The following is a 12,093-nucleotide window of genomic DNA, read 5'->3' as shown; positions in this document are numbered from 1 at the left end:
CGATTGGGATTGTTATGTATGATTATTACTAACGATTTTCTTGAAAAACTTGGTGTGATTCAAATAGAGGCTTACGTTCATAACAAGCATGCGGAACGAATCATGGGGCAATCAGAGTTCATTACTATGGGATCGCATGGTTTGTTGTCTTTTCAAGGAAGAGTGTGGGTGCCTAAGATGGGTGATTATCGACAAGTACTACTTGATGAAGCACATAAGTCAAAGTATTCCATTCATCCGGGCGCGACGAAAATGTATCTAGATTTAAGGAAATATTATTGGTGGTCGGGCATGAAACGTGATGTTGTGAAGTATGTTGAGCAATGCATCACGTGTTTGCAAGTTAAGGCCGAGCACCAAAAGCCGTATGGTAAGTTACAACCGTTAGAAATCCCGAAATGGAAATGGGAGCACATTACCATGGATTTCATCACAAAGTTACCTAAAACGGCGAGAACCCAATTTGATTCGATTTGGGTTATAGTTGATCGATTGATGAAAAGTGCTTTGTTTCTTCCCATTCGGGGAAGCGATATCGTCGGAGACTTTGGCTAAGTTGTTTATCAAGGAAGTCATCTCTCGACACGGTGTTCCTATATCTATTATTTCGGATCGAGATACCCGTTTTACATCTCGGTTTTGGGAAAAGTTTCACGAAGATATGGGTACACAATTGAAATTGAGCACGGCGTATCATCCTCAAACGGACGGTCAAATCGAACGTACGAATCAAACATTGGAGGATATGTTACGGCCGTGTATTATTGATTTTGGTGGTAGTTGGGAAGAGCACTTACCTTTGGTGGAATTCTCGTACAATAATAGTTATCGTACTAGTATCGGGATGCCACCTTACGAGATGCTTTATGGGCGGAGGTGCCGAACTCCGATTTGTTGGGGTGAAATTGGTCAAAGAGAAATCGGTAGTTCCGATTTGGTTTTAGAGACGAATAGCAAGATTGATATGATTCGAGATCATTTGAAAAAGGATCAAGATAGACAAAAGTCGTATGCCGACAAACATAGGCGAATGATCGAATTTTAAGAAGGTGACATGGTGATGCTTAAGGTTTCGCCATGGAAGGGCATTATTCGGTTTAGAAAATGGGGAAAGTTAGCTCCTCGGTTTATTGGACCATTTAAGGTTTTAGCTCGTGTTGGTGAAGTCGCGTATCGTTTGGAATTACCCGAAGAGCTTGTGGGGATCCATAATACATTCCATGTTTCCCATCTCCGCAAGTGTCTTGCGGATGATTCATCTTGGGTACCATTAGACGAAATTGAGCTAAACAACAAGTTAGAATATATTGAGGAGCCGATTGCCGTACTCGATGAGAAGGTCAAAAGGTTGAGAAATAAAGAAGTGAGGACTTTTAAAGTTCAATGGCGTCGGAGTAAAGGTTCTGAGTTTATGTGGGAGCCCGAAGAATTCGTGTTAGTTTATCTTCCTTCTTGTCATGCGGCTTGGATCGTGAGGACGCGCTCCGATTCAAGTGAGGGAGAGTTGTAAGACCCAAATAATTGTTGTGTGTAGTGACCCGAACTTTTCCATGTTTATATATATTAATTGAGATTGATATTTACATGATTAAATGTTTCCAACATGTTAAGCAATCAAACTTGTTAAGACTTGATTAATTGAAATATGTTTCATATAGACAGTTGACCACCCAAGTTGACCGGTGATTCACGAACGTTAAAACTTTTAAAAACTATATGATGACATATATATGGATATATATATATAGTTAACATGATACTATGATAAGTAAACATATCATTAAGTATATTAACAATGAACTACATATGTAAAAACAAGACTACTAACTTAATGATTTCTAAACGAGACATATATGTAACGATTATCGTTGTAAAGACATTTAATGTATATATATCATATTAAGAGATATTCATACATGATAATATCATGATAATATAATAATTAAAATCTCATTTGATATTATAAACATTGGGTTAACAACATTTAACAAGATCGTTAACCTAAAGGTTTCAAAACAACACTTACATGTAACGACTAACGATGACTTAACGACTCAGTTAAAATGTATATACATGTAGTGTTTTAATATGTATTTATACACTTTTGAAAGACTTCAATACACTTATCAAAATACTTCTACTTAACAAAAATGCTTACAATTACATCCTCGTTCAGTTTCATCAACAATTCTACTCGTATGCACCCGTATTCGTACTCGTACAATACACAGCTTTTAGATGTATGTACTATTGGTATATACACTCCAATGATCAGCTGTTAGCAGCCAATGTGAGTCACCTAACACATGTGGGAACCATCATTTGGCAACTAGCATGAAATATCTCATAAAATTGCAAAAATATGAGTAATCATTCATGACTTATTTACATGAAAACAAAATTACATATCCTTTATATCTAATCCATACACCAACGACCAAAAACAACTACAAACACTTTCATTCTTCAATTTTCTTCATCTAATTGATCTCTCTCAAGTTCTATCTTCAAGTTCTAAGTGTTCTTCATAAATTCTACAAGTTCTAGTTACATAAAATCAAGAATACTTTCAAGTTTGCTAGCTCACTTCCAATCTTGTAACGTGATCATCCAACCTCCAAAAATCTTTGTTTCTTACAGTAGGTTATCATTCTAATACAAGGTAATAATCATATTCAAACTTTGGTTCAATTTCTATAACTATAACAATCTTATTTCAAGTGATGATCTTACTTGAACTTGTTTTCGTGTCATGATTCTGCTTCAAGAACTTCGAGCCATCCAAGGATCCGTTGAAGCTAGATCCATTTTTTTCTTTTCCAGTAGGTTTATCCAAGGAACTTAAGGTAGTAATGATGTTCATAACATCATTCGATTCATACATATAAAGCTATCTTATTCGAAGGTTTAAACTTGTAATCACTAGAACATAGTTTAGTTAATTCTAAACTTGTTCGCAAAAAAAAGTTAATCCTTCTAACTTGACTTTTAAAATCAACTAAACACATGTTCTATATCTATATGATATGCTAACTTAATGATTTAAAACCTGGAAACACGAAAAACACCGTAAAACCGGATTTACGCCGTCGTAGTAACATCGCGGGCTGTTTTGGGTTAGTTAATTAAAAACTATGATAAACTTTGATTTAAAAGTTGTTATTTTGAGAAAATGATTTTTATTATGAACATGAAACTATATCCAAAAGTTATGGTTAAACTCAAAGTGGAAGTATGTTTTCTAAAATGGTCATCTAGACGTCGTTCTTTCGACTGAAATGACTACCTTTACAAAAACGACTTGTAACTTATTTTTCCAACTATAAACCTATACTTTTTCTGTTTATATTCATAAAATAGAGTTCAATATGAAACCATAGCAATTTGATTCACTCAAAACGGATTTAAAATGAAGAAGTTATGGGTAAAACAAGATTGGATAATTTTTCTCATTTTAGCTACGTGAAAATTGGTAACAAATCTATTCCAACCATAACTTAATCAACTTGTATTTTATATTATGTAATCTTGAGATACCATAGACACGTATACAATGTTTCGACCTATCATGTCGACACATCTATATATATTTCGGAACAACCATAGACACTCTATATGTGAATGTTGGAGTTAGCTATACAGGGTTGAGGTTGATTCCAAAATATATATAGTTTGAGTTGTGATCAATACTGAGATACGTATACACTGGGTCGTGGATTGATTCAAGATAATATTTATCGATTTATTTCTGTACATCTAACTGTGGACAACTAGTTGTAGGTTACTAACGAGGACAGCTGACTTAATAAACTTAAAACACCAAAATATATTAAAAGTGTTGTAAATATATTTTGAACATACTTTGATATATATGTATATATTGTTATAGGTTTGTGAATCAACCAGTGGCCAAGTCTTACTTCCCGACGAAGTAAAAATCTGTGAAAGTGAGTTATAGTCCCACTTTTAAAATCTAATATTTTTGGGATGAGAATACATGCAGGTTTTATAAATGATTTACAAAATAGACACAAGTACGTGAAACTACATTCTATGGTTGAATTATCGAAATCGAATATGCTCCTTTTTATTAAGTCTGGTAATCTAAGAATTAGGGAACAGACACCCTAATTGACGCGAATGCTAAAGATAGATCTATTGGGCTTAACAAACCCCATCCAAAGTACCGGATGCTTTAGTACTTCGAAATTTATATCATATCCGAAGGGTGTCCCGGAATGATGGGGATATTCTTATATATGCATCTTGTTAATGTCGGTTACCAGGTGTTCACCATATGAATGATTTTTATCTCTATGTATAGGATGTGTATTGAAATATGAAATCTTGTGGTCTATTATTATGATTTGATATATATAGGTTAAACCTATAACTCACCAACATTTTTGTTGATGTTTTAAGCATGTTTATTCTCAGGTGATTATTAAGAGCTTCCGCTGTCGCATACTTAAATAAGGACGAGATTTGGAGTCCATGCTTGTATGATATTGTGTAAAAACTGCATTTAAGAAACTTATTTTGTTGTAACATATTTGTATTGTAAACCATTATGTAATGGTCGTGTGTAAACAGGATATTTTAGATTATCATTATTTGATAATCTACGTAAAGCTTTTTAAACCTTTATTGATGAAATAAAGGTTATGGTTTGTTTTAAAATGAATGCAGTCTTTGAAAAACGTCTCATATAGAGGTCAAAACCTCGCAACGAAATCAATTAATATGGAACATTTTTAATCAATAAGAACGGGACATTTCAGTTGGTATCAGAGCGTTGGTCTTAGAGAACCAGAATTTTGCATTAGTGTGTCTTATCGAGTTTGTTAGGATGCATTAGTGAGTCTGGACTTCGACTGTGTTTACTTGAAAAATGATTGCTTAACAAATTTTGTTGGAAACTATATATTTTTAACATGTGAATATTATGTGATATATTAATCTCTTAACGCGTTTGATATTATGTGATAGATGTCTACCTCTAGAACAAGTCCCATTGACTCACCTAATAATAATGAAGAGTCAAATGTAAATTGGAATGATTCGTGGACTGATTCACAAGTTCCCGAAGAGGAACCGGAAGAAGAGTCAGAACCGGAAGAAGAATCGGAACCGGAAGAAGAATCGGAACCGGATGAAGAAATAGAACCGGTGGGGGAAATAATAAAACGATTAAGTAAAAGAAAATCCTCAACCAACCGACCAAGGTTAATTATGGTCAATGGTGTTTCCGCCAAGGAAGCAAAATATTGGGAGGATTACCAATTCTCCGATGAATCGGATTCCGACGAGAATTCCGATGATGTTATAGAAATTACCCCAACTGAATTTAAAAAGGCAAAAGAAAATAATAAGGGAAAGGGCATAAAAATAGAGAAATCTAATTCCAACCCCGATGAACTTTATATGTATCGTCAACCCCCGAAGTCCTTAAGTTGTAACAATGACCCGGGAACCTCTAAACCACCAGGTTTTTCTAAACCAATGTGGATAACGACGGCTCGTATTAGGGGAACATCATATATCCCTAGAAATTTGGCAAAACGAACCAAAACCGAAGAAGAAGAAACAAGCGAGTCGGAATAAGATAGTTGTATTCGTGTGGTGTAATATATGTAATATAGTGTGCTTATGCGTTATGATATATGTAAAAATTGCTTGTATTAATAAGTATTTTTTTTATGAATCTAACTCTTGTCTATTTTACAGTATAAAACACAAAATGGATAGACAACCCAATATTTTAAGAGACCTACCCGGAGACATGATTGATGAAATCTTGTCTAGAGTCGGTCAGAATTCTTCGGCACAACTATTTAAGGCGAGATCAGTTTGTAAGACATTCGAAGAACGTTCCAAGAATGCCTTGGTTTATAAAAGGCTTTCGTTCGAAAGATGGGGGATATCACATTGGGAAATCCATAAGTTACGATGTGTTTACTTTGACGCATATATTGCGGGGAACCCAAATGCTATTTTACGCAATGGGTTAAGAAATTATTTTGACTCAATATATCCGAATATTGGACTTCGTGATTTAGAAAAAGCGGCTAACATGCAACATAAAGAAGCATGTTATGCTTACGGATTAGTAATGTTCGCTTCTCACCAAAGTGAGAACAAGAACATCGGGCTACAACTATTAAACAAAACGTTTCCACAAGTGACGGAGTCAGTAATTGGGGTAAGAAATGAGGTTTTTAGATTGTTACGGGACTGTTGGACATTACGTAACCCTTGTCCCTTTGACGACGTTACAACACGCTGTCTTATCAACGGCCATAACGGTTATGTTCCACAAGACCAAGGATGGGAAGTAATCCTAGTAAAACCAGAATGCATGACTTGTTTCTGGACGTATGAATTACGTGTCTTTATTGCCTTTGCTGAACGACTTGTGTACTAGCTAGAATTATCTTCACAACCATCTTGTATCAAATTTATTGTGTGCTATATTTCATGCTATATGTAAAATAAGCGGTATTGTAAGTTTGTAAAATATTGTGTAAAAGTTTGAACGCGAAATATTATTATAATCAGTTTTTCATATAGAATTGTAGTAGTTGAATTGTATATTAGCTACTAAGTATGAACTTAACGGGTAGGTACTACCCGAATTTAAACTTATAAAACGCTAATATGAAGAAAAAGCTTTTATAAATGAGTTCATATTATGCTACGAAATACTATTAACTACTCTTAATATTCTGTATGATTAACTTGTTCCATTTGACTATTTTGAAGGAAATGGCACCGACTACTCGACACACCGTGAATATGAATGAAGAGGAATTCCGTACTTTTTTAGGTTCAAACATAGCCGCAGTACAGGCTGCGCTACATACCAACAATAACCTTGGATCTAGCAGTACAGGAAATCGTGTAGGATGCACCTACAAAGAATTCACTGCCTGCAAACCTTTGGAATTTGATGGAACCGAAGGACCGATCGGATTGAAACGGTGGACCGAGAAGGTCGAATCGGTGTTTGCCATAAGTAAGTGTACTGAAGAGGACAAAGTGAAGTACGCTACGCATACCTTCACAGGTTCTGCGTTAACATGGTGGAATACCTATCTAGAGCAAGTGGGACAAGACGATGCGTACGCACTACCGTGGTCAGCATTCAAGCACTTGATGAACGAGAAGTACCGTCCCAGAACCGAGGTCAATAAGCTCAAGATAGAACTTAGAGGGTTACGAACCCAAGGATTTGATATTACCACGTACGAAAGACGATTCACAGAATTGTACCTATTATGTCCGGGAGCATTCGAAGATGAGGAAGAGAAGATCGACGCGTTTGTGAAAGGATTACCGGAAAGAATCCAAGAAGATATAAGTTCACACGAGCCCGCCTCCATACAACAGGCATGTAGAATGGCTCACAAACTAGTGAACCAGATTGAAGAAAGAATTAAAGAACAGACTGCTGAAGAGGCCAATGTGAAGCAAGTCAAAAGAAAGTGGGAGGAAAACGGTGATAAGAATCACCAATACAACAACAACAGCAATTACAACAATAATCGCAACAATTATCCCAACAATCGCAACATCAATCGCAACTACAACAAACGGCCCAACAACAACAACAACAATAACAACAACAACAACAACAGCAACTACAACAATCATCCCAACAACAATAACAACCGCAACAACAAAAACAATCAGAAGCAGCTATGCCAAAGGTGTGAAAAGTATCACTCGGGGTTCTGCACCAAATTTTGCAACAAGTGTAAAAGAAATGGTCATAGCGCGGCGAAGTGTGAGGTCTATGGACCAGGGGTTAACAGAACGAAAGGAACAAATGGTGTCGGAACGAGTAATGGCGGAGCAAGTAGTGTCGGAGCAAGTTATGCCAATGTAGTTTGTTATAAATGTGGAAAACCGGGCCACATTATTAGAAATTGCCCGAACCAGGAGAACACGAATGGACAAGGCCGCGGAAGAGTTTTTAATATTAATGCGGCAGAGGCACAAGAAGACCCGGAGCTTGTTACGGGTACGTTTCTTATTGACAATAAATCTGCTTACGTTTTATTTGATTCGGGTGCGGATAGAAGCTATATGAGTAGAGATTTTTGTGCTAAATTAAGTTGTCCATTGACACCTTTGGATAGTAAATTTTTACTCGAATTAGCAAATGGTAAATTAATTTCAGCTGATAATATATGTCGGAATCGAGAAATTAAACTGGTTAGCGAAACATTTAAGATTGATTTGATACCAGTAGAGTTAGGGAGTTTTGATGTGATAATCGGTATGGACTGGTTGAAAGAAGTGAAAGCAGAGATCGTTTGTTACAAAAATGCAATTCGCATTATACGAGAAAAAGGAAAACCCTTAATGGTGTACGGAGAAAAGGGCAACACGAAGCTACATCTTATTAGTAATTTGAAGGCACAAAAACTAATAAGAAAAGGTTGCTATGCTGTTCTAGCACACGTCGAGAAAGTACAAACTGAAGAAAAGAGCATCAATGATGTTCCCATTGCAAAAGAATTTCCCGATGTATTTCCGAAAGAATTACCGGGATTACCCCCACATCGATCCGTTGAATTTCAAATAGATCTTGTACCAGGAGCTGCACCAATAGCTCGTGCTCCTTACAGACTCGCACCCAGCGAGATGAAAGAACTGCAAAGCCAATTACAAGAACTTTTAGAGCGTGGTTTCATTCGACCAAGCACATCACCGTGGGGAGCTCCTGTTTTGTTTGTCAAGAAGAAAGATGGTACATTCAGGTTGTGTATCGACTATCGAGAGTTGAACAAACTTACCATCAAGAACTGCTACCCACTACCACGAATCGATGACTTATTTGATCAACTACAAGGCTCGTCTGTTTATTCAAAGATTGACTTACGTTCCGGGTATCATCAAATGCGGGTGAAAGAAGATGATATTCCAAAGACTGCTTTCAGAACACGTTACGGTCATTACGAGTTTATGGTCATGTTGTTTGGTTTAACTAACGCACCAGCTGTGTTCATGGACCTTATGAACCGAGTGTGTGGACCACACCTTGACAAGTTTGTCATTGTTTTTATTGATGACATACTTATTTACTCAAAGAATGACCAAGAACACGGTGAACATTTGAGAAAGGTGTTAGAAGTATTGAGGAAGGAAGAATTGTACGCTAAGTTTTCAAAGTGTGCATTTTGGTTGGAAGAAGTTCAATTCCTCGGTCACATAGTGAACAAAGAAGGTATTAAGGTGGATCCGGCAAAGATAGAAACTGTTGAAAAGTGGGAAACCCCGAAAACTCCAAAACACATACGCCAGTTTTTAGGACTAGCTGGTTACTACAGAAGGTTCATCCAAGACTTTTCCAGAATAGCAAAACCCTTGACTGCATTAACGCATAAAGGGAAGAAATTTGAATGGAAGGATGAACAAGAGAAAGCGTTTCAGTTATTGAAGAAAAAGCTAACTACGGCACCTATATTGTCATTGCCTGAAGGGAATGATGATTTTGTGATTTATTGTGACGCATCAAAGTAAGGTCTCGGTTGTGTATTAATGCAACGGACGAAGGTGATTGCTTATGCGTCTAGACAATTGAAGATTCATGAGCAAAATTATACGACACATGATTTGGAATTAGGAGCGGTTGTTTTTGCATTAAAGACTTGGAGGCACTACTTATATGGGGTCAAAAGTATTATATATACCGACCACAAAAGTCTTCAACACATATTTAATCAGAAACAACTGAATATGAGGCAGCGTAGGTGGATTGAATTATTGAATGATTACGACTTTGAGATTCGTTACCACCCGGGGAAGGCAAATGTGGTAGCCGATGCCTTGAGCAGGAAGGACAGAGAACCCATTCGAGTAAAATCTATGAATATAATGATTCATAATAACCTTACTACTCAAATAAAGGAGGCGCAACAAGGAGTTTTAAAAAAGGGAAATTTAAAGGATGAAATACCCAAAGGATCGGAGAAGCATCTTAATATTCGGGAAGACGGAACCCGGTATAGGGCTGAAAGGATTTGGGTACCAAAATTTGGAGATATGAGAGAAATGGTACTTAGAGAAGCTCATAAAACCAGATACTCAATACATCCTGGAACGGGGAAGATGTACAAGGATCTCAAGAAACATTTTTGGTGACCGGGTATGAAAGCTGATGTTGCTAAATACGTAGGAGAATGTTTGACGTGTTCTAAGGTCAAAGCTGAGCATCAGAAACCATCAGGTCTACTTCAACAACCTGAAATCCCGGAATGGAAATGGGAAAACATTACCATGGATTTCATCACTAAATTGCCAAGGACTGCAAGTGGTTTTGATACTATTTGGGTAATAGTTGATCGTCTCACCAAATCAGCACACTTCCTGCCAATAAGAGAAGATGATAAGATGGAGAAGTTAGCACGACTGTATTTGAAGGAAGTCATCTCCAGACATGGAATACCAATCTCTATTATCTCTGATAGGGATGTCAGATTTATTTCAAGATTCTGGCAGACCTTACAGCAAGCATTAGGAACTCGTCTAGACATGAGTACTGCCTATCATCCACAAACTGATGGGCAGAGCGAAAGGATGATACAAACGCTTGAAGACATGCTACGAGCATGTGTTATTGATTTCAGAAACAGTTGGGATCGACATCTACCGTTAGCAGAATTTTCCTACAACAATAGCTACCATTCAAGCATTGAGATGGCGCCTTTTAAAGCACTTTATGGTAGAAAGTGCAGGTCTCCGATTTGTTGGAGTGAAGTGGGGGATAGACAGATTACGGGTCCGGAGATTATACAAGAAACTACCGAGAAGATCATCCAAATTCAACAACGAAAGTCGACAAAAGAGCTACGCTGACATTAAAAGAAAAGATATAGAATTTGAAATTGGAGAGATGGTCATGCTTAAAGTTTCACCTTGGAAAGGCGTTGTTCGATTTGGTAAACGAGGGAAATTAAATCCAAGGTATATTGGACCATTCAAGATTATTGATCGTGTCGGACCAGTAGCTTACCGACTTGAGTTACCTCAACAACTCGCGGCTGTACATAACACTTTCCACGTCTCGAATTTGAAGAAATGTTTTGCTAAAGAAGATCTCACTATTCCGTTAGATGAAATCCAAATCAACGAAAAACTTCAATTCATCGAAGAACCCGTCGAAATAATGGATCGTGAGGTTAAAAGACTTAAGCAAAACAAGATACCAATTGTTAAGGTTCGATGGAATGCTCGTAGAGGACCCGAGTTCACCTGGGAGCATGAAGATCAGATGAAGAAGAAATACCCGCATCTATTTCCAGAAGATTCGTCAACACCTTCAACAGCTTAAAATTTCGGGACGAAATTTATTTAACGGGTAGGTACTGTAGTGACCCGAACTTTTCCATGTTTATATATATTAATTGAGATTGATATTTACATGATTAAATTTTCCAACATGTTAAGCAATCAAACTTGTTAAGACTTGATTAATTGAAATATGTTTCATATAGACAATTGACCACCCAAGTTGACCGGTGATTCACGAACGTTAAAACTTGTAAAAACTATATGATGACATATATATGGATATATATAGTTAACATGATACTATGATAAGTAAACATATCATTAAGTATATTAACAATGAACTACATATGTAAAAGCAAGACTACTAACTTAATGATTTCTAAACGAGACATATATGTAACGATTATCGTTGTAAAGACATTTAATGTATATATATCATATTAAGAGATATTCATACATGATAATATCATGATAATATAATAATTTAAAATCTCATTTGATATTATAAACATTGGGTTAACAACATTTAACAAGATCGTTAACCTAAAGGTTTCAAAACAACACTTACATGTAACGACTAACGATGACTTAACGACTCAGTTAAAATGTATATACATGTAGTGTTTAATATGTATTTATACACTTTTGAAAGACTTCAATACACTTATCAAAATACTTCTACTTAACAAAAATGCTTACAATTACATCCTCGTTCAGTTTCATCAACAATTCTACTCGTATGCACCCGTATTCGTACTCGTACAATACACAGCTTTTAGATGTATGTACTATTGG

This window comes from Rutidosis leptorrhynchoides, chromosome 2, assembly GCF_046630445.1.
Source record: "Rutidosis leptorrhynchoides isolate AG116_Rl617_1_P2 chromosome 2, CSIRO_AGI_Rlap_v1, whole genome shotgun sequence".
Lineage (NCBI taxonomy): Eukaryota > Viridiplantae > Streptophyta > Magnoliopsida > Asterales > Asteraceae > Rutidosis > Rutidosis leptorrhynchoides.
This window is presented reverse-complemented; position numbering follows the sequence as displayed.